The sequence below is a fragment of the Anomaloglossus baeobatrachus genome, chromosome 11, assembly GCF_048569485.1.
Source record: "Anomaloglossus baeobatrachus isolate aAnoBae1 chromosome 11, aAnoBae1.hap1, whole genome shotgun sequence".
Classification (NCBI taxonomy): domain Eukaryota; kingdom Metazoa; phylum Chordata; class Amphibia; order Anura; family Aromobatidae; genus Anomaloglossus; species Anomaloglossus baeobatrachus.
In genome coordinates this window covers 67,658,425-67,682,455 of record NC_134363.1, presented here as the reverse complement: position 1 = coordinate 67,682,455, position 24,031 = coordinate 67,658,425, and the positions used below count along the sequence as shown (strand labels likewise).

Genomic DNA, 24,031 nt, shown 5'->3' with positions numbered 1-24,031 from the left:
GCCCATGCTCCTAAGATTCAGCTCATGACTAGATATCCTTATATTTTCCTTTAGAATTTGTTGGAATAATTCAGAGTTAATTGTTCCATCAAAGATGGCTGTCGTACTGGTCCTAATAGAGCAAACCAGGCCCAAACTATGATACCACCACTGTGTTTCACTGATGGTGTGAGGATTTTATGCTTTAATGCAGTATTTTTTTTCCAAACATAATGCTTTTCATTAAAACCAAAAAAGTTAATATTGGGGTCACCCTTCAACAAAACATTGTTATATCCGTCTTCTGGCTTTTCCAGGTGATCGTTAGCAGATTGCAGCATTGTTTTTTCATGCACAAATTTATTGATGGCAGACTCGTGAATATTAACATAAGCTACTGTGAGGAGAGGCCTTTGGTTGCTTGGAGGAGAACTTGTGTTCCTTGGTGAGTTATTACACTTTGCTCTTTTAGTGATTTTTGTTGGTTGACAACTCCTGTGAAGGGTAGTTATAGTCTTTAATTTCCTACATTTGCATACATTTATTGGTCAGTGTCCTTTGATAGTGGACTCATGCATATTAACAAAAGCTAATGTGAGGAGAGGCCTTTGATTGCTTGAAGGAGAACTTGGATTCCTTTGTGAGTTTTTTACACTTTGCTCTTTTAGTCTTTTGGTCATGACTAGGGATGATCGAATACCTCAAATTTTCGGCTTCGCGAATATTTGCCGAATAGGTCACCGCTATTAGACTATTCGCGAATATTCGATGTGCAATGTAAGTCTATGGGAAATCCGAATAACAACTATCCAGAACTATTCGAGCTTCCCATAGACTTACATTGCGCATCGAATATTTGCATAGTGGCGACCTATTCTCGGATATTTGTGAAGCCGAATATTTGGGGTATTCGATCATCCCTAGTCATGACTAACAATAGTTAACCTGTTTGTAATGCATAGACAGACGTCTGGTCTACCCCTAACTGTTATCATGGTTTTTCTATTTTTTTTTTACATTTTTGCGAATAAAGCCATGTTTTAACTTATGAAGCGGTTGCTGGATCTACTTCCTATTTGATTCACATTTTCACCTGGTTGTCGGTCCAGGATTCTGGGAACAGCACCCACATCTTGGAGTCTGGTGACCTTTTTCCTCCTTTGTACTTCTGTGAAGGGTAATAATAGTCTTGAATTTCCTAGATTTGCACACATTTATTGGTCATTGTCATTTGATAGTGAACTCATGCTTATTAACGTAAGCTAATGTAAGGAGAGGCCTTTGGTTGCTTGGAGGAAAACTTGGGTTCCTTTATGAGTTTTATGTACTTTGCTTTTAGTGATTTTTGTTGGTTGTCCACTTCAGTAAAGGGTAATAATAGTCATGAATTTCCTACATTTGCACACAATCTCTCTGCCTATGGATTGGTGGACCCTATTGAGAAACTGATCTGCTGAAATTTGAATTAGCCAATTTGCTCGGATTTTAACAAGAAAATCGATTTGCAGGGAATCTATGCTCCATGTTGCAATGTTATAGTTCAGCAGTAAGGTGAGATTTTTTTTTAACATCTTATATCTCAGACTCATTGAATTTGCATTGAATAAATTCAACTTTGCTTGATAAAGTCACTTTATTTGAATCTCAGTAGATTTGATCATTTGTGCTGTCTATTCACTTATAATGACTTTATTATGTCATAACAAAGGACATTGTAAAGGTTGGTGATGAATGTCTGCACCTATTCAGACATAACATTCTAGATCTTATTAAAGATATCCTGTCAAAATATAAAGGTCAACAAAACCTAAAATAGTGACTTACATATGGAAATTCAAGAACGCCAAATCCATAAATATATTCTGTCTTACAAGGCAAACTTAAATATCTGGCTTTGTGTATAGTATAACTTTGTATTCTGCACTAATTTTGGAAAGTAGACATTTTAGCTTATAGAGGAAGCTAATCACTAGATAATAGGACATTAAACTGTCTGTAAGCATTGTTGTCTTATTTCTTGGGATAAGGCTTGAGCTCTGAACATGACTCTCCCAAAGTTTTGGTTTGAGCGTTCAATCTGGGTGCCCACTCATGTACAGATATGGCCCAAGAAGATCTTGTGCAACACTTGCTGTGTTGATTGTCACTTAAGACGCTCCTGTTTTTTCCCAATGGAGATCTCACTCTCTGATGTAATACATTTTCTTAAAGGGAATCTGTAACCAGTTGTTTGCTACCTCATCTGTGAGCAGCAGAGATCCTGATTCCAGCAATGTATCACTTACTGGGTTGATGAAATTACACTTTACTCAACGACTAGCTCTGCATAACTCCGCCCACACCACTGATTGGTAGCTTATTATGAACACTGTGCATAGGCAGAAAGCTACCTAAGAGTAGTGGGAACGGGATTATACAGGACTCATGAATATGGAAGACTACATGTTTAATAGTTCCTTAATGATAATCTCCTGCTGATAAAACAGTGATTTTGTTAAAACCACATCAAACAGCCCAGTAAGTGACACATCACTGGGAGCAGGGTCTCTCTCTATATTATGTTGCTCTCAGATTAGGTGTCAAATAACTTGTCACAAATTCCCTTTAAATCTTAGTCTCTCCCAGCATGAAACTCTAAATAGCACAGTACTCTTCTTCTTTACAGGCATATTGTACTGGTATGTAGAGGTACATCTATTTCAATATATCTCTGTGTACCTGTATATTTGGAGTTTTTTTTTTACCATAAGATTAATAAAAATTCTAAAAAAAAAATAATTATATGAAAAGTAAATGTCACAAATAAGGAAATCACATGGCCATATTTAGTAATGCTGCAATCGTAACAACCTCCATAATGGTCAATATATATCTATTTATGATGATCAGGTAATGGTGCAAAAAATGTTGTGATTGTTTATTTGTCCATTAAAACCATAAAAACAGTTAATACAAATGTATCACTTACATACATGTTGTGCAAAATGGCCTATAAAAACTTACAGCTTGTCTTGCAAAAAAATCCCCCACAATGTAAAGCTGGCATAAAACTATGACTATGGTGAGGAAAACACAAAAAACATCTTCTGTGTTTGTCTGAATAAATCCTATTGTCTATATACATGTGTTATGTATATATGTAGAGTGGGGAAAATAAGTATTTGATACTTTGCCGATTTTGTAAGTTTGCCCATCTACAAAGAATGGAGAGGTCTGTAATTTTTATCATAGGTAAACTTCAACTGTGACAGACAGAATCTAAAAATATCCAGAAAATCACATTGTATGATTTTTAAATAATTAATTTGCATTTTATTGCATGAAATAAGCTCTCACAGACTGGGTAGTTTTGCTTTAAGAAGCCCTGATACTTTGCACTCATTTCCTGTACAGTATTAATTGGACCTGTTTGACCTCATTATCATTACCTGTAGAAAAGACACCTGTCTACACAATCAATCACATTCCAGCCTCCTTACCATGGCTAAGACCAAAGAGCTGATTAAGGCTATGTGCGCACTATGACTTAGTTGAACTTCTCAAAAACGCTGCGTTTTTGACCGCAAAATAACGCACAAAAACGCACCCGCGGCAAAAAGCCAGTGGTAAAAACATGCGTTTTTTACCGCGTTTCAGTGTGTGTTTTGCTGCGTTTTTGATCACTGGATTTTGCTGCGTTTTTCCAATGCATTAGGCCCCTTTCACACGTCACTGATTCTGGTACGTTTGTGCTTTTTTTTCTACGTACCAGAATCACTGACATACGCAGACCCCTTGTAATCAATGGGTCTGCTCACACATCAGTGATTTTTCACTGAACGTGTCTCCGTGGAGCGTACACCCGTGGCCGTGATTCTGCACGGAGACATGTCAGTTTTTGTCTGGCATCACTGATGACCCACGGACCACACTATGGTATGATCTGTGTGTGATCAGTGAAACACGTGCCAGAAAATCACGGACATATTAAATATTAAACATTTTCAACTTACCTTTCCTGCGATTCGCTGTGCCTGCTCCACTCTCGGCAGCTCCTGCCTGGCTCATAAATATTCATGAAAGCAGGAACTGCCGACCAGGAAGTAGCTGCAGAGAGCGGTGGGCGTACGCTGCAGAGCTGGAGACTTCAGCACCATGGAAAGCAGGAGCGAAGGCAGGTGAGTAATGTCCATATGCAATCACGGGATTACGGATCACGGATTGCACATGGACAACCCACGTGTGCCGTGAATCACGGAAAATGGAGGGACATGTGCGTGTTTTACACGTCAGTGAAGAACGTCAGTGTTTTTCACTGATGTGTGAAATGGGCCTTAAACGCAGGAAAGAATTGACATGTCCATTTTTTTAGCTCAAAAACGCAGCTTAAAAAAAGCTGTGTGCAGACAGCAAAAAGGAAAAGTCATAGACTTTGCAGGGGAAGCAAAATCATGCAGTTTTGAGCCCAAAAACACACAAAAACGCACCCAAAAAAATGTGCAAAAACGCCGCGAAAATCACCCAGTGCGCACATAACCTAAGAATATCAGAGACAATATTGTAGACATGTACAAGGCTGGGATCGGCTATAGAACAATATGCAAGCAGCTTGGTGAGAAGGCAACAACTGTTGGCACAATTATCAGAAAATAGAAGAAACACAAGATGACTGTCAATCTTACTCAGTCTGAGGCTCTGTGCAAGATCTCACCTCATGGGGTAAGGATGATTTTGAGAAAGGTCAGGAATCAGCCCAGAACTACATGGAAGGATCTGGGCAATGACCTGAAGAGAGCTTGGACCCGAGTCTGAAATATTACCGCTAGTAGCACACTATGCCATCATGGATTAAAATCCTGCAGGGCACTCTAGGTCCCCCTGCTCACACCAGCAAATGTTCAGGCCAGTTTGAAGTTTGCCAGTGACCATCTGGATGATTTAAAGGAGGCATGGGAGAAGGTCATGTGGTCAGACGAGACCAAAAGAGAAGTTTTTGGTATCAACTCCACTTGTTGTGGTTAAAGTATGAAGTAGGATGAGTACAGGCCCATGAATACCTTCCCAATGGTGTAGCATGGGGGTGCAAACATCATACTTTGGGGGTGCTTTTTTGCCAAGGTTACAGGACAATCACACCTTATTTATGGGATGAAGGATGGGGTCATGTATCTCAAACGTTTGGCCAACAACCTCCTTCCCTCAGTAAGAGCATTGAAGATGGCTGCTGGCTGGGTCTTGCATCATGACAGTGACCTCAAACACACAGCCATGGCAACTAAGGAGTGGCTTAAGAATCAAGGTCTTGGAGTGGCCTAGCCAGTCTTGAGATCTAAACCCAATAGAAAATCTTTGGATGGAGTTGAAACTCAATGTTGCCCAGTGATAGCCCCAAAACCTGAAAGATCCGGAGGAGATCTGTATGGAGGAGAGGGCCAAAATCCCTGCTGCAGTGTGTGCACATCTGGTCAAAAATTACCGGAAACATCAGACCTCTGTAATTGCAAACAAAGGTTTCTGTGCCAAATATTAAGTTCTGTTTTTTTATTGTGCCAAATAATTATTTCGTCCAATTAAATGCAAATTAATTATTTAAAAATCATACAATGGGATATTCTGTTTCATAGTTGAAGTGTACTTACGATAACAATTACAGATCTTCCCATTCTTTGTAAATGGGAACATTTGCAAAATCAGCAGTGTCAAATACTTATTCTCCCCACTGTATATATACATATAAATATATAATTCTATGAGAAAAGATTTCTGTTTTCTACTTAAAAGCCCATGATACTTCTAGAGTCACAGTAATAGGTAATATCTACATGAATATCTCTCTCCATAAATAGAATTGGCATTGAGATGGATATGCATCAATAGCTATCTCATTATATGTAATATTGATTTTGTGAGACTAACCCAACCATTATTAACTCGGCTGAATATTTTCTGAAAATGATGTGATATTTCTCTTTTGGATTGTCAAACAGCACTGATTGAGGTCTGCTCTGTGGTCGTGATGCCCCCACGAAGTCTGAGGAGCATATTCCTTAATTGATGTAGAGAGATATAAATCCATGGGACACATTTATTCCTGCACCGAGTGTACCAGAAGTTGTCATAAGTTTGTACACCCAGAGGCTTCTAGCTCTCAGAGATTTGGCCATTAAAAATTCTTATGGCCATGATGCTGTGATCAGGGCTACAAAAATGTTTGGACACGAGTAGATCTGTCATTTTTTTCCTTTAATGAGTGGCAATGAGACGTCACCCTTATCTCCCCTACATGTAGACCCTGAGTTGGTGCAGATGAAAGTACCTTGAATCTTGAAGTCCTGAAACTAGTTGGAAACCTTTAACTTGTCCGTTGTCATTATGTAAGGGCGTATTTTACCAGTTGCAGGGAAATGTAAGTGTTATTGTTGGAGAGGACATTGAGCGTTTGACAATTATGCTTCTCATATAACGTGGTGCGGGGTGGTAGTTGTGGGCGAGATCCTGTTTTCTTATGTCCCGCCACACTACATGAAAGATGTAGTCCTGGCTGGGTGTGGGTTCTGTTGCTACCGGGACGGTACACCAAATGCTTCCGATGACCTCGACTGGCTAAGACCAGATGTTAACTCAGTTTTGAAGCAGACCACCAGTTCTTAAAACACAGTCTTTTACTTAACACACGTTTGAGGACAACTATGTACATAGGATAGTGGGCACATATCTTCTCGGATTTTACCATAGTCTCGAATCTTTCGCACCACCCAGTTCAGAATAACAGCACAGTCCGTAAAAGTCATCCTGTCCTCCCTGCAGTTCCTTGTCTTCTCTCTCACAGTTATAATGCCAATATGGTTGGACCAGGCTCGTTGCCTACTAATGCTTTAAAAACACCCAACCGGGACACTTATTTCATCTCACATCCTATTCTGTTTTGGCCCATTTACCTTAAAGGAGCTGTAAAATACTCAGGGCTGTACTGTTGAGTGTCCAATGTAAGCATCCCTCTCATTCAGTCACTCGTTCTCTCGGTCAGCCTGCCAACCTGATTCTGTTTAATTGCTCCATGTTTCGGTCACTTCTTTCTTGTTCTATACTCTGGATCACACTCTCCCTGGCCCCAATCTCCTTTAACTGCAGGGACACCCACGTCATGCGGTCTCGTCCATTAACCAGACCTTAGGTCTGCTCTAATCACACGTTGGGCCCTATCTGAGCTTCTAGAAGGAAACTGTCTTCGTCTCTGGACCTTAACCCCTCCCACTATGGTTAGCCCCAATTGTTATCTGTTTTCTACCCTTACTGTCTGTTGCTGGGCAGAACTCAGCCTTTTTATAGTACTGTACGAAACATTATAAGGCATCACAACACATCACAGTTCACATATCACATTATACAATACATATAACAATCATATTGCTGTCTTCAGGGCATAACATGACAACAAGTCCACCTATATACACTCATATTTGGGGAGATGCCTAACACATGGAATGGGGGAGTCTAGAAATCTGGATTTAATTGGACATTTTTTTGTAATAATGGTTTTAAAATCTATATATCCAGACCCTTCTTGTCTATGTTTTAGGAAGAACTGTGTCTCTCCTTCCCATATTAACCCCTTCTGATTTTCTGTTCTTCATTTTCGTTTTAATGGGTAGGTTTTGTATCGGTGAAAATTACGATCAGGACACGTACTTGCAACATGGACCTGTGAATAAGGCCTTACCTGTGTGCATTGTGTGCTTGTTTTTCTTGCTATAGATTATATAGGACCCATCTCACTGAATAAATCCAAAAACCTATACCCATAGAAAATGAACAACGTGCTGGGAATATTACATCGCACTCCAACATGTTAAAAATTGATTAAAGAAAAAAAAAAAGGTGAAGGTAAATATTAGACCCTTTTCTCTTGTGTATAACTGCGTCCAAACAGATGGTAAGCCACGTAAGACAACGGCAGAAAGAATAATATAAATCTTCTGCTTATTATTGACCGCTCTGCCTCCAACCCAGGAACTCGATCAGGAGCATCTTGGTTTTTAAAGCATTTCTGTTGCTTTAGTAGATAGAAAGAATTATAAGACATTTTACGGAAACTTTCCAAACCTATTAATTATTTAAATTAAAACTAAAGACATCAGCCGAAACACTTATCCACCGGCTCATTTCTTTGGTTTTGCTTTAGTTTCTTGTACATTGTACAAACAGGGGTGTGCCCCCTTTTTAATTTGGTATTTCATCTATATAGCTTCCCAGGAGCAGGAGTCAGAACATTTAGGCCCCAGTGTCATGCTTGCTGGGTGTAGCAAGCGTGACGAGGTGCATTTAGACCACCGTGGGTCTGATGCACAACAAAAAAGATAAGAAAAGGGGGGCACTGGTGACACAAAAACATCAGGAGGCCCTGGAACTAGTTAGAGGGGTTGGTGGGCACCTCCTAGTCCTACCTGCAGGTGTCCCTCCTCTCCTCACCAGTCCCTATACAGTCTCCACCACTTTTGCTGAGCAGGAACCTGAAACCCTCGGAAGACCCTATGGTTGGCCTGACTAGTGAGGGGCAGGTGGGGTTCACTAAACCTCACTGCTGCACTAACAACACACCAGGGAAGTAAAGACAAAGGGGAAAAAAACAACCAAAAGATATAGCCTGAGCATAGGAAACTTCTACTGCAGAACCTTCTTCCAGGAAGGCTAGAGCAAAAATGACTTTGTATCTTCAGCAGGGATTGCTGGGATACTCCACTGTTTAAAGCTACATGGTGTGACTACTTAGTAAGTGCAGGTGAAACACTCAATTGAGGGAGTGATTGGAAAAGCTGCAAGCTGAAAAACTTACACTTAACCACTTCAGTGCCAAGAGAAACTAAACCCATTTAAATGTAGAGAGGCAGATGAAAAGCTCCAATCCAAAGGCTGCCATTGGTCTCTACATGCAGGAAGACATACATGACACCAGGTCCCGCTCTGCCCCCATTTCTATTGACACACAAGGTGAGATTTTAATATTAGATACTAAGTTCGTCCCGATTGGGTATACCTTGTCATGGTGAGATGGCTTTTTCGTTTCGTTTTGTTTTTTTAACCAAAATCAAATTAATTAAGTAGCAGGGGTACCGGGAACCACAGGCAGACAGGAGATGTCCTGGAGATTGCAGAGAGGTAGCAGAGGTATTGGATGATTTAGACAGGAAACAGACTGGAGATTGCAAAGAGGTAGCAGAGGTACTGGAAGCTGCAGACAGACAGGAGATATCCTGGAGATTACAGAGAGGTAGTAGAGGTACTGGAAGATGCAGACAGGAAACAGGCTGGAGATTGCAGAAAGGTAGCAGAGATACTGGAAGCTGCAGGCAGACAGGAGATGTCCTGGAGATCGCAGAGAGGTAGCAGAGGTACTGGAAGATGCAGACAGGAAACAGGCTGGAGATTGTAGAAAGGTAGCAGAGGTACTGGAAGCTGCAGGCAGACAAGAGATGTCCTGGAGATCGCAGAGAGGTAGCAGAAGCTCTGGAAGATGCAGACAGGAAACAGGCTGGAGATTGCAGAAAGGTAGCAGAGGTACTGCTATCTGCAGGCAGACAGGAGAGGTCCTGGAGATCACAGAGAGGTAGCAGAGGAACTGGAAGATGCAGACAGGAAACAGGCTAGAGGTTGCAGACAGGTAGCAGTGGTCCTGGAAGCCACAAGTACAAGAAACATCCTGGAGACTGCAGGCAGTAAGCAGAGGTACTGGAAGCCACAGGACGACAGGAGATGTTCTGGAGATCGTAGACAAGCAGGAGAGGTATTGGAAGCTGCATGCAGACAGGAGACATCCTGGAGATATACAGGAAGCAGACATCTGAAGACTTCTGACTGGTAGCTGAAGTCCTGAACACAGCAGACAGGTAGCTGAGGTATGGGAAGTCACAGGCAGATAGGACTCACATAGATTAAAAACTTTATACCAGGTATATAACTTGTGAGCATTGTATAGGCTCAGGCAGATGATCAGATGGGATCATTCCAGGTTATGTGCAAAGTCTGACATGGAGCATAACAGGGTTTAACATCCCAGGGTGGGGGAAGCAAAGCAAGGATTCGGGACAGGTGCATAACAGATATTTTACAATTTATTCTGTATGAATTCAGCAAATTGATGGCTGCAAGAAAAGTAGAATAAATCCTATCTCACTGCTCACCTGTCCAAGCCCTCCCAAAGCCCACTGTACTTCCGTTCCCCTTCTTTTTCGCTTCCATTGACGCTCACCTCCTCTTGAACCTTTTCAATCCAGTGTCCGGCTCAACTAAGCCTCTGATGTCTCCATGTTATTGTGGTGCATATCGTGATGTGACGATGTTATGACACGGTTCACCCAAGTGACGGCATGGCATGTAATGATATCAAATGGTTAGTCGAGCCAGAAAGTCATGGCCTGGATTAAAGAGGTAAAAGAGAATGGGGAAGAAGAAATGAAGTGGCACAGTTGTCCAGTTGGCGGCTGCGAAAGCAGCGAGACAAGTGAGCAGTGTGGTATTATATTTTTTTACGTTTATTATGCTCTGGGGTCTGGAGAAACCCCAGAACATAATAAGGAATATTCAATTTTTCTAGAATATCTTTGCTGAAAATCAAATTTCCTTGTAACACCCACACAATTTGGAGAACTTGAATCCTGGTAGATCCACTCAACTCGTCATCAATTTGTCAGTCCCTGAAAACCCATTTCAAGGTGTATTAAAAAAGTTTGAGAAGTAACGCAAGACCAGTCTTTCTTTTTTACTATTTTGATTAACATGATTTAGATGATGGGACTCCACCCCAACCACATTTACAACTATTGATTATTAATTATAGACAACATGGCTCAGCCGGGAGACTCATCCGTATTTCACTACATATATCATTGGCTCCTTCTCAGATTCACATGAGTGATAATCAATGTCAGTGATCACTATGCCCTTGTAATATGGAGAATAGCTACATAGGGCTTGGTATGAATGGCAACTACATGAAGACAATTCCATAATTGCTTCATTGATTCATGAGAAAGTCTATTAAAAGAGCACCAGCCTGATTTATAATTACATAAAACAGAGTGAAAATACACAGGATTTGGTGGGAATATTTTTCCCAAATTAAATTATTCTTTTAGACAACAGAGGAACGCATCGTTTTTGAAGCAGATGTTACGCAAAAACACTGACAACTTTCGAAGTCTGAAATACTTAAAAAAAAGTTATAATCAATGGAACATATGAAAAGGAATTTGTTTGAAATTTGCTGTGCATGCGTTCTTTTTTTGCTATTTTTTATTTAGATCTCTTTCTGGAAGAATCTGTCTGAAAAGGGCGTGGTGTACACAAAACTCACCAAAAGCCAAAAGCTGATCATGCGACCGTCGCCTTATGCCGGCGTCACATGAGATGATCTATTGTGTGATCGCATGAGCGATCACACCTGCCCCCGTCATTTGTGCGTCACGGGCAATTTGTTGCCCGTGACGCACAAAGTTCGTTAACCCCGTCACACATACTTACCTCCCGGACGACCTCACTGTGGGCGGCGAACATCCTCTTCCTGAAGGGGGAGGGACGTTCGGCGTCACAGCGACGTCACACAGCCACCGGCCAATAGAAGCGGAGGGGCAGAAATGAGCGGAACGTAAACATCCCGCCCACCTCCTTCCTTCCGCATTGCCGGCGGGAGCTGCGGGACGCAAGTAAGCTGTGATTGTCGTTCCCGGGGTGTAACAGGGAGCGATGTGTGCTGCCTCGGGAATGATGAACAACCGGAGCACAGAAGGAGGACCGACATTTTGAAAATGAACGACGTGTCAACGAGCAACGATAAGGTGAGTATTTTTGCTCGTTCACAGTCATTCGGAGGTGTCACACGGTACGACATCTCTAACGATGCCGGATGTGCGTCACAAACTCCGTGACCCCGCCGACATATCGCACGATATATCGTACCGTGTGACGCCGGCATTAGAGTAAGTATGACATGGGAGCAACATGGCATGAGAGCTCTTATTTTCTCTCCTCGGTTCTCTAAAACATTGCACCTTTGATAAATCATGCCCTCCTGGTCACATTCCCTTACAAGACACTACTTATCATGTGGCTGATCAATAACACTTTTGAGTTAAAGCTTCAGCTTTGCGCACAGGGTCAAAGGTGTAAAGAAATGTGAGTGTCCTATTAATTGGATACAGGTGAAATATATCTTTGTACCATGTTAGCCAGTAGAGATTCCATAAAGATGCGGTACATTCTATTCTATTCTATTAATTGGAATACTATATTAATGTGTTAAAGGAACATGTGGTTTTAGGAGTAAAAATAATCTAGAATTATGTAACGGGACAAGATTGGTGCAGATAGTTTATGAGAAGAACATGACTCCATGTCAGTAGAAAGCCAATGTCATGTGTCAGTAATTGATTAGATTCATGATGCTGGTATTATTAGGCTATGTGCGCACGTTGCGTCATTACATGCAGTTACGCTGCGCTTTGTAGCGCAGCGTAACTGCATGCGTCCTGCGTCCCCTGCATAATCTATGAAGATTATGCAGGAGCTGTGCGCACGTGGCGTCTTAGAGTGCAGCGCTTCGGCTGCTGCCCGAAGCACGCGTTCTAAGAAGTGACATGTCACTTTTTCCGTGCGCTTTGCCGGCAGCTCCTGCTCTGTCTATGGGAGTGGCTGCAGTCAGAGCGCATGGAATCGGCTTTTTTTTTTTCACTACAGACATTTTCTGCAGCGATTTGAAGCGCACGTGTCCTCTTCAGATCGCTGCAGAAATTTCTGCAGAGACTGTACGCAACGTGCGCACATAGCCTTATTGTTCAAGAAATTAAGACTCTACACCTCTGTTCACACCTGTGTTTTGTACTCTCAGCAGTTATGGTATTTTTGATGGCAGGAATACCATAATCTGCTGCCAATTCTTGTTAAAAGTTTTGTGAACCCAAATGGAGATCTGACGTGCCCTAATACGGGATTTGTCATTATTTATTGTGATTGAAAACAGATCTGTAATAGCTGTTAACGCATTAATGAATGAAAGCCTTTATGCAAATATGAACAGAGCCTATGAGATAGGCCATAAAGAGGGACAACAATTGTACAGTGCAGGGGTGCCAACAGTCCATAAATTAGACTACAGGCCATACAAATAAGGCACATTTTTACCCTCTCTGTAAAAATGTTTAGATTTTTTTGAAGCCGAAGAACTTTCCATGGATTATTTTGAGGTAGGCTATAGAGGGGGCAATAACTGTACAGTGCAGGTGTGCCAACCATCCATAAATTACAGAGCAGACCATAAAAATTTGGGATTTTTGCCATCTAATGCAAGTCTATAAAGAAAACCCGCACAGAAAGCTCAGCGTACCTACAAATGAAATTGACATGTTGTGGATTTGAAACACGCACCGCAGCATTATGATGCCATGAACGATATAAGAATGGTTTAAGTATAGGACCTTGTGCATGCTGCCATGTTTGCACTTGAGTGTTGGGTATATTGTAGTGTATACTGGCATTGCTCAGCTGCATTATGGCATCTTGGCATTAGAGAATATTATAATTCTTCTATTATTAGTATGATGCTGCTGCACGTAGGCACATTTTGGGTAGAGGATAATTCCAAGATGGCATAATAATGATGCTTTTAGTGGTTTGTTTTAGGAAAGTGGCAGCAATCCAAGTTTGCATGCTGGTACAGTAACGCCACAATCAGGTGTGTAATAGAAATATAAGATGATACTAATCCATGGGGCGAATAGAGGTGAAATGATACGGTGCCTAAAAAGAATATAGCTGGTCTTGCAAAAAACCAAGGCCTTATATGATATCTGGATATACATACGCAAGACACTCATGAACTTTTCGGCTGAGAACCTGAGTGATTTCATATGTGCAGATGTGAGCAAACCCTAAACTTCATTGGGGAGCCTGAAAAATGGCAAGTGAGCCCTTATATATAGCATTCTAGAATATTGTACATAATTCCTGAGGCCACTCTTGATACAGTAAAAAAGTGCTTTTATTATACTCAGCCGCGTGTTGGTCAGGCCCGATGGGCGCCGATGGTCTTGGTCCGGCGCCTCCTATCTGCTTGTGATCACTGTCCTCCTTCTCTGTGTGGATGTTGCGCCCTCCGTCATTTACACAGAGGCCTCCATTGTGCTCCTGCGCATGCGCATTTTGATCTCTCCTGCTGAGGGCAGAGCAAAGTACTGTAGTGCGCACAGACAAGAAAAGGTCAAAGACCGCCCGCACACATGTTGGGCGGCACACAGGGGCTATTGTAGTCGTGATAGCAGAGGCTTCTAGGCCGCAGCGCAGCCTGATGTTAACCCCTTGAAGTCCATTCATCCACTGACACACGAGAGTCTTATGCAATCACTGGAACTTTAATCTTCACAACAACAACATCTCGCATCTTATGGGTACCGCTTCTGACCCTGTCGGGGTTCCCTTTAGTTTCCATTAGATAGTGTAATTTACCGGCCGACCGCTTCCCTGGAGCCTGGCCCCTCATCTCTTCCTTAAACATTACAGTGCATGGCGGGCTCATCTTCTGCTCACACGCTCAGTTCCCACCCTATCCTTAAAGGCACACTTCAAGGGAATCGTTTGGAATTCGTTCCAGAGAATGATGCTACCCACACTGTCCGGACTAAACCCACTTTCAGGGGACATAGTTATCTTCTGTCCTACTAGTTTAGGAAGCCACGTGTCCGGGGTATGGGTTTGACCCTGAGGACCTTTTATAATGTCCTGCCCTCCCTGTACCTAACCCCTTCCCAACCAAGGGGCACCATGGAAATGGTAACTTTGGCCACACTGTCACCTGGTGGCCACACAAGAAACCACACTAAACTTTATTACACATCTACATACACTGTCTGTCACCTCTGCGGGGGTGGCAAAGCCCTATATCCCCTTGCATATATGCACTACAATCCTTTCATCTGCCCTCAGCTGGGCAGATCAAAGTGAGCATGCACAGGAGCCCAATACAGGACTCTGTGTGGATGACGTAGGATCCGTCATCCACATGGAGCTGGGAAAGAGGAGGGCAACTGCACAGGATAGACGAAAAACCGGACCAAGACCAGCAACACCCATCAGACTTGACCGCCCCCCAGGTGAGTATAATAAAAATCTTTTTTATGTTATACAAAGAGGCCTGGGCCCTTATATACAGTATTCTAGAATGCTATATATAAGAGCTCACTGCTGGTGGCCACAGCTCATAAGAGAAAAACCTGGTGACAGATTCCCTTTAATCATGCTGCTCTTAGATTACATGGCAATATATGTATATATATATATATATATATATATATATATATATATATATATACATACACACAGTACAGACCAAATGCTTGGACATACCTTATTCAAAGAGTTTTCTTTATTTTTATGACTCTAAAAATTGTAGATTCACATTGAAGGCATCAAAACTATGAATTAAAACATGTGGAATGAAATACTTAAAACAGTGTGAAACAACTGAAAATATGTCTTATATTCTAGGTTCTTCAAAGTAGCCACCTTTTGCTTTGATTACTGCTTTGCATACTCTTGGCATTCTCTTGATGAGCTTCAAGAGGTAGTCACCGGAAATGGTTTTCCAACAGTCTTGAAGGAGTTCCCAGAGATGCTTAGCACTTGTTGGCCCTTTTGCCTTCACTCTGCGGTCCAGCTCACCCCAAACCATCTCGATTGGGTTCAGGTCTGGTGACTGTGGAGACCAGGTCATCTGGCGTAGCACCCCATCACTCTCCTTCTTAGTCAAATAGCCCTTAAACAGCCTGGAGGTGTGTTTAGGGTCATTGTCCTGCTGAAAAATAAATGATGGTCCAACTAAACGCAAACTGGATGGAATAGCACGCCGCTTCAAGATGCTGCGGTAGCCATGCTGGTTCTGTATGCCTTCAATTTTGAATAAATCCCCAACAGTGTCACCAGCAAAGCACCACCACACCATCACACCTCCTCCTCCATGCTTCACGGTGGGAACCAGGCATGTAGAGTCCATCCATTCACCTTTTCTGCAAAGACACGGTGGTTGGATCCAAAGATCTCAAATTTGGACTCATCAGACCAAAGCACAGATTTTCACTGGTCTAATGTCCATTCCTTGTGTTCTTTAGCCCAAACAAGTCTCTTCTGCTTGTTGCCTGTCCTTAGCAATGGTTTCCTAGCAGCTATTTTACAATGAAGACCTGCTGCACAAAGTCTCCTCTTAACAGTTGCTCTAGAGATGAGAAGGTGTGTCCAAACGTTTGGTCTGTACTGTGTATATATATATATATATATAATCTGTAAAGATGTAGTGCACTAAACTCAGACTATGGCTATGTTCACCCAATCAACGCCTGAATCTTAGAGTGCAAACATACTGGCAACTTAAGTGATTTGCCATAGGTCTTTTATACCATGGATAATCCTTGTGCAAACTCACTGGCCAATCTGTAACAGAAATCCAAGTTTTCTGCTTTTGGGTTTCAGAAAAATTCATAATGTGTAAACATGGTCTAAACATTAAAGTCTTATGGGGCCTGACCATGACAATATCAGATACGTGTGGAGAACAAAAATAGATCTTCAGATGACTTTTATTGACATATTTTATGTGTGTGTTTATGCATTTCGCAATGCAGCCTTATTGGTTTTTGTTTTTTTTTCATGGTTTTCCTTTGATGAAATACATGACTGGGTTCTCATGTATTGTGCGATCTGTAATCGCTAACCACTGATCAAGTATTATATCATCCTCACAGCACATGAGGATCAATATCAGAACACATTTACCCGCTAAGGCACTATTTTTTCTCTTCCAACTCTGACAACACATTGATTATTTTATAACTATGCTTTGTTGGTTTTTAATGTACATTTATTCTTAGAACATCAAATATGCACTTGAAGGTCAAATATGTCACATTCTGGAGGATGTTTGTCTTTTGTGAGGGACAATGTGTAACACTAAATAAACAGAAAACACTCAGACACGGCACTTTATGCCGCTTTCTCTATTTCATACATACTGGATCTTGTGTAAAAGGAGTCTCACGACAATTTACCCGTGGATTCAGAGTAGGATTGGCACCTAGAGGACAAGAAAATCCTCTGGACGTTGCGAAACAGATTACTGCAGCTGATCCCTTACTGCGAGGGCTTATCAATACCTTCTATAGACGGTTTGAATATTGATTTAACAGCTTATGATCAAATGTTTGTTGTAATAAGAAATGCATGTGTCCGGTAAGAAAACTTGTAAGTTCATATTATTTGTTCTCTTATATTACTTGCCCACTAGGGATGATTGAATTTATTTCAGGGGAATCAAATTTTACTACATTTTTTTTAAAATCGGAATTCAACAAAATAAAGGATTTTTTTGTAATTCAATTAAAATTACTAAACCATAAACGGCCATCAAAAAGTTTGACAAAAATCCTTACACTCAACTTACCATTGCATCTTTAGTTCCTCTGCTTCTAACTGTCAACCGCCTGGTCTTTATTGCATCTTCTGATCCTACCGCGAGGCATGAAATTCACAGAGCTGGGACTTCTGGCTCTTATGAAGTCTGGGATGGTTCTGCGCATGTGTACAACAGTGTTCGGTTCACTGGAAGCAATCAAACCAAACCTCAACTATTTCGATCTTCGCCCGAGCCCGGTTCGAAATCACTGATTGGCAATTCAAGTCTTCATCCACATACAGACAGTCATTAGCAGATCACTTCCGGTGGAGGGTGGGTGGGCTTTTTAAATCTTCTTTTTTTGGTTGCACTCTTCATCTAATCACGCTGATGTTACCCCCAGTGTATGCCGTTCAAACACTGCGCGGTGCACAAGTGGAGTTCACACACATAAAGCAACTGAACTCCAAACCTGAACTCTGCTTTTTAAGTTGGTGTTTGGTTTGACAACCAAATCTCTGGTCCTCTCATCTCTAGTTGTGACCTTACACACCCATGTGCAGAACCCGTGCTCAAAGACCCCAGAACATTCAATTCCCAGAAAACATCTTCTCTGCTAATTGAATTTCCTAGTAAAATCCGCATGAACAGGCAAATTCACTGTAGAACACCTAAGATTAATTTCACGCCTCTGTACAACACGGTCAGTTCTTGGATCTGAATACCCAGCCTAACTACTTATATAAGTCTTTGTGGCCATAAACTCTGGTCTAGAGACCTGATAGTTAGTCTGGGAATCCTGATCTAAGCATTGACCGTGTTGTACGATGGTGTGAAACTGATCTTACAGCAATTTTTTTTGGGCACTATGTTGTATACCTTAGTTTTTTTATTTAAGGCATTACACAGGGCACCAACCAATGTAAAGGAATACTAATCATGGATAAGAATGTTTAACCCCTTCACGACCATGGACGGATCTTTCCGTCATGGATCGTGTCCCGGTAAGCCCCGCCCCCTGCCGCGGGCAGGTGGCGTGGATCGGCACACATATCAGCTGTTTTCAACAGCTGACATGTGTGCTTACATGTTCCGAGTGGAATTGCATTCCACCCGGAACATAAACCCCTTAGATCTCGCTGCCAAAGTCTGGCAGCGAGATCTATATGCGCGCGGCCATGTTTTCTACTTACCGCCGCCCCCACCGAAAGTCACGTGAGTGATCACGTGACGTTCGGTGGTTGCCATCGTAGCACAGGGTCATGTGATGACGCCTGCGGCTACGAAGTTTCACTTTCCTTTTTCCTCGGCATGGAGCAGAGGAAAAAATAAAGTGACTATTTCTGCTGTTTACAGCGGTATAGCTGTGATCAGCAGAAAGCAATCAGCAATCAGATTGCTGATCGCTATAGCCCCCTAGGGGGACTAGTAAAATAAAATAAAAAAAGTAAAAAAAAAGTTTTAAAAAATTAAAAAAAAAAAAAACCTAAAAGTTCAAATCACCCCCCTTTCCCCCCATTGAAAATTAGAGGGTTAAAAAAAAATAAATATACACATATTTGGTATCGCCGCGTTCAGAAATGCCCGATCTATCAAAATATAAAATCAATTAATCTGATTGGTAAACGGCATAGTGGCAAAAAAATTCCAAACGCCAAAATTACGTTTTTTGGTCGCCGCAAGTTTTACGCAAAATGCAATAACAGGCGATCAAAACGTAGCATCTGCGCAAAAATGCTACCATTAGAAACATCAGCTCGAGACGCAAAAAATAAGCTGTCACTGAGCCATAGATCCCAAAAAATGAGAACTCTACGGGTTTTGGAAAATGGCGCAAAACGTACGCCACTTTTATTGGACATGCTTGTGAATTGTTTTTAACCCCTTAGATACAAGTAAACCTATACATGTTTGGTGTCTACAAACTCGCACCGACCTCAGGCATCATACCCACACATCATTTTTACCATATAGTGAATACCGTGAATAAAACATCCCAAAAACTATTGTGCCATCACACTTTTTTTGCAATTTTTCCACACTTGGAATTTTTTTGCTGCTATCCAGTACACCATATGGTAAAACTTATGATTTCATTTAAAAGTACAACTTGTCCCGCAAAAAACAACCCCTAATATGGCAAGATTGACGGAAAAATAGAAAAGTTACGGCTCTCGGAAGAAGGGGAGCAAAAAACAAAAACGCAAAAACGGAAAGTGCCCCGGGGCTGAAGGGGTTAAATATACACGGAATATAGTTACCCTTACTGTTTCTGCTCTCTGAACATGTAGCACAGCGACGTTATGATCGCTGCTTCTGCTGTGTTTGACAGCTAAGCAGCGATCATAACAGCGACTTACAAGGTCGCTGTTACGTCACCGAAAATGGTGACGTAACAGCGACGTCGTTGTCGCTGTCGTTTAGTGTGACACCAGCTTTAGTCTACATGATTGTGAAACAAACATTTGCCGAAATCACTAGATATAATGTGCTGATCTGTTTTACCTTTACCTGATGGTTGGTTGAAGCCATGTCCATTGGTTGAGGGTTGGAGTTTGGTAATCTAAAATCCAGCTGTACAGGGGGCACAACAGAGAATCGTCTGCTGCAGTCAGTTGTCTTACAGCCAGCCATTCAGAAATGTCAGGACTTTTTTGTCTTGTACGTAAAAAAAAGTTAAGATGTCCATGATTTTTTTTGAGGCTGAAGAAACGTATTCTGATATTTGGACTTTAATTATCATTTTAGAGTTTACAATGACTGAAGATGATGTCTTCATATCAGAGCTATGGGCTGTAGACATGGATCACTTATTATTATAATGATTTTTTTATAGTTTTACAATGTGTCCATAAAAAATATTGTCTGTCCGTGATTTATTGATAAACTGTCCAGAAAAATTTGAAAGTCAAGTTGGTAACCTTACTTCAGGACATTGATGAGGAGGATGAAGGAGTCATGTCCAAGCTCCTGGTAGGATAATAGAATACGATTGGGAACAAGATTTTTCATTTGTTGTGCATTTTCTAGCTCTTGTATTTGCCAACCCAGTGTTATAGCCACAATTTCCTGGAAATATAAGTATCCGAATGAGAGTCATATTGTTCATCAGCTCTCGATTCAATGAGCACTTTAGAAATTGAAAGCAGCAATATGATCAATTGTCCCTTGCACTAATATCTATAAATGTTTTCTACTCTATGCTTTGCCCAGATGTGAAATGTAAAATTCCAGACTTGTTATATTCAATGTGTGAGATTATAGTCACATTGATTTATACAAATATAAAAGGTTTATTAAGTACATATTTAACCCCTTCATGATCTTGGATCTACTGGTACATTTAAGGTTGTGTACTTCCTTTTAATGCAAGCTTGGACGCTGAGCCCACATCTTTCCCTGCACGTGTTGGCTGATCAATCGACATGCGCCTCTAACAGCAGCAGACAGATCGGAAATCCACCGGCCACTGTTAACAAGTTAAATCCCGCTTTCAATCTCTGACAGTGGGATTTAACAAGCTCCACCATTCCCCACCCCATTGGTAACTCATAATGTGATCACAGGACATTGACGGATTGTCGTGACAAACGGGAGTCAGCTGATGATCCCTGACCCTGTCATGACAATCTTCCTATGTTCAAATTGTCTCTTCAGGGAGGAAGGAGACAAACTCTAGTGCCACCTATTGGAAGTAGGAATCCTACAAGTCAAAAGTGGCCCTTTAACAAGCCTTTTCATATGACCTACGACTTATGCCAAATCAGAACTTCAATTTTGCAGACACGGTGTTTCGGGATGATTGTCCCTTGTCAGTGCAAAGTATAAGGTCTAATCTGGCTTTATGAGAACCTAAAGGCCTCGTTACACGCTACGATATATCTAACGATATGTCGTCAGGGTCACGTCGTTAGTGACACACATCCGGCATAGTTTGACATATCGTAGCATGTGACAGCTACGAGCGACTGTGAACGAGCAAAAATACTCACCTTATCGTTGCTCATTGACACGTCGTTCATTTTCCAAAAATCAATCGTCCTTCTGCGCGCCGGTTGTTCATTGTTCCCGAGGCAACACATATCGCTCCATGTGACACCCCGGGAATGATGAACTGCAGCTTACCTGCGGCCACCGGCAATGCAGAAGGAAGGAGGTGGGCGGGATGTTACATCCCGCTCATTTCCACCCCTCCGCTTCTATTGAGCAGCCGCTGTGTGACGTCGCTCTGACGCCGAATGTCCCTCCCCCTTCAGGAAAAGGGTGTTCACAGCCCACAGCGAGGTCGTTCGGGAGGTAAATACGTGTGACGGGGGTTACCGACTTTATGCGACATGGGCAACAAATTGCCCGTAAAGCACAAACGATGGAGGCGGGTGCGATCGCACATGCGAACGCACAATAAATCGACGCATGTAAAGCGGCCTTAAGGGGAGAACTTTTCTCCTTGCGGAGACTGACAAACCAATCTTGCTGTCAGTGGTGAGGTCATATGAAAAGGCTTGCTAAAGAGCCACTTTTGACTTTAAGAATTGCTACTTCCAATAGGTGGCGCTAGAGTTCATCTCCTTTCTCGCTGAAGAAACAATTTCAATATATCCCAGAGGAGCATTGCAGCTATAAGACTATTCACCACTGGCAGCCAGATTGGTTTGTTAGTCTCCGCAAGGAGAAATGTTCTCCCTTAAGGCCCAGTCACACTAAACAACTTATCAGCGATCCCAACAACGATCAAACCTCATAGGGATCGCTGGTAAGTTGCTAGGAGGTTGCTGGTGAGATGTCACACTGCGACGCTCCAGCGATCCCACCAGCAACCTGACCTGGCAGGGATCGCTGGAGCGTGGCTACATGAGTTGCTGGTGAGCTCACCAGCAACCAGTGTCCCAGCCCCCAGCCAGCAGCGCCGCGTGGAAGATGCTGCGCTTGGTAACTAAGGTAAATATCGGGTAACCAACCCGATATTTACCTTTGTTACCAGTGCACGCAGCTACACGTGCAAAGAGCAGGGAGCAGCGCACACCGCTTAGCGCTGGCTCCCTGCTCTCCTAGTTACAGCACACATCGGGTTAATTACCCGATGTGTGCTGCAGCTACATGTGCACAGAGCAGGGAGCAGCGCACAATGCTTAGCGCTGGCTCCTTGCTCTCCTAGTTACAGCACACATCGGGTTAATTACCCGATGTGTGCTGCAGCTACATGTGCACAGAGCAGGGAGCAGCGCACAATGCTTAGCGCTGGCTCCTTGCTCTCCTAGTTACCCGATATTTACCTTTGTTACCAGCCTCCGCCGCTCTCACTGTCAGTGCCGCCTCCTGCTCTGTGCACATGTAGCTGCAGGACACATCGGGTTAATTAACCCGATGTGTCCTGCAGCTACATGTGCACAGAGCAGGAGGCGGCACTGACAGTGAGAGCGGCGGAGGCTGGTAACAAAGGTAAATATCGGGTAACCAAGGACAGGGCTTCTTGGTTACCCGATGTTTACATTGGTTACCAGCCTCCGCAGAAGCCGGCTCCTGCTGCCTGCACATTTAGTTGTTGCTGTCTCGCTGTCACACACAGCGATCTGTGCTTCACAGCGGGACAGCAACAACTAAAAAATGGCCCAGGACATTCAGCAACAACCAACGACCTCACAGCAGGGGCTAGGTTGTTGCTGGATGTCACACACAGCAACATCGCTAGCAACGTCACAAAAGTTGTTCGTTAGCAGCGATGTTGCTAGCGATGTTGCTTAGTGTGACGGGGCCTTTAGAATCTTCCTATGAACACTGGCTGCCAACTATCATTCATTGGAAGTCATAATTTCTGCTGTACAGAGTGGTACCGATGCCTTACTCTGTATAGCACAAGAGATCACAGCTTCACTAGTAAAAACGAGTAAAAAAAATGAAAAAAAGTTGAAAAAACCGTAAAAAGTCCAAATCACCCCACTAAAAATACACATATTGGTATTGCTATCTTCAGAAAGGTGCGATTTATCAAAATACAAAATAAATTAATCTGTTTGGCAAACAGCATAATTAAAACCCTACAGAATTACGTTTATGGGGTCGCCGCAACAGTCCAATAAAATGCAATAAGAGGCAATCAAAACAACACATCTACCTACAAATGGTATTTTTCAAAACATCAGATCAGGATGCAAAAAATAAGCTCTCACTAAGACCCACATTCCGAAAATTGTGAACATTATGGGTCTCAGAAAATGGTGACAAAAGTGCAATTTTGTTTTGACAAATTTCTGATTTTTTTTTCACCAATAAATTAAAAATAAAATGTATACATGTGTCTACAAACTTGTACTAACCTGGGAATCATATTGCCAGGTCAGTTTTACCATAAAGTTAACATGTATAAATAATAATAATAATAATAATAATAATAATTATAGAATTGCACTTTTTTATGCAATTTTTCTCATAATTTTTTGTCCCCATTTTGCAATACAATATTTGGCAGAATGAATGGCGTCATTCACAAGTTCAAGTCGTCCTGCAAAAAACAAGCCCTCTTATGGCTTTATTGACGGAAAAATAAAAAAAGTTGTGACTCTTTGAAGAAGGGGAGTAAAAAATGAAAATGAAAAATACAAAATTGCCAGGTGGTGAAGGTGTTAAAAGGGGAAAAAAAATAAAAAA

The 24,031-nt window shown here is 42.0% G+C and overlaps 1 protein-coding gene across 2 annotated transcripts in view; it reads left to right on the top strand.

Moving 5' to 3' along the window:
• The window catches only part of GRIN2D (glutamate ionotropic receptor NMDA type subunit 2D), a 1,213,579-nt gene that overhangs the window by 16,628 nt on the left and 1,172,920 nt on the right, over nt 1-24,031 (top strand). The window lies entirely within an intron of this gene.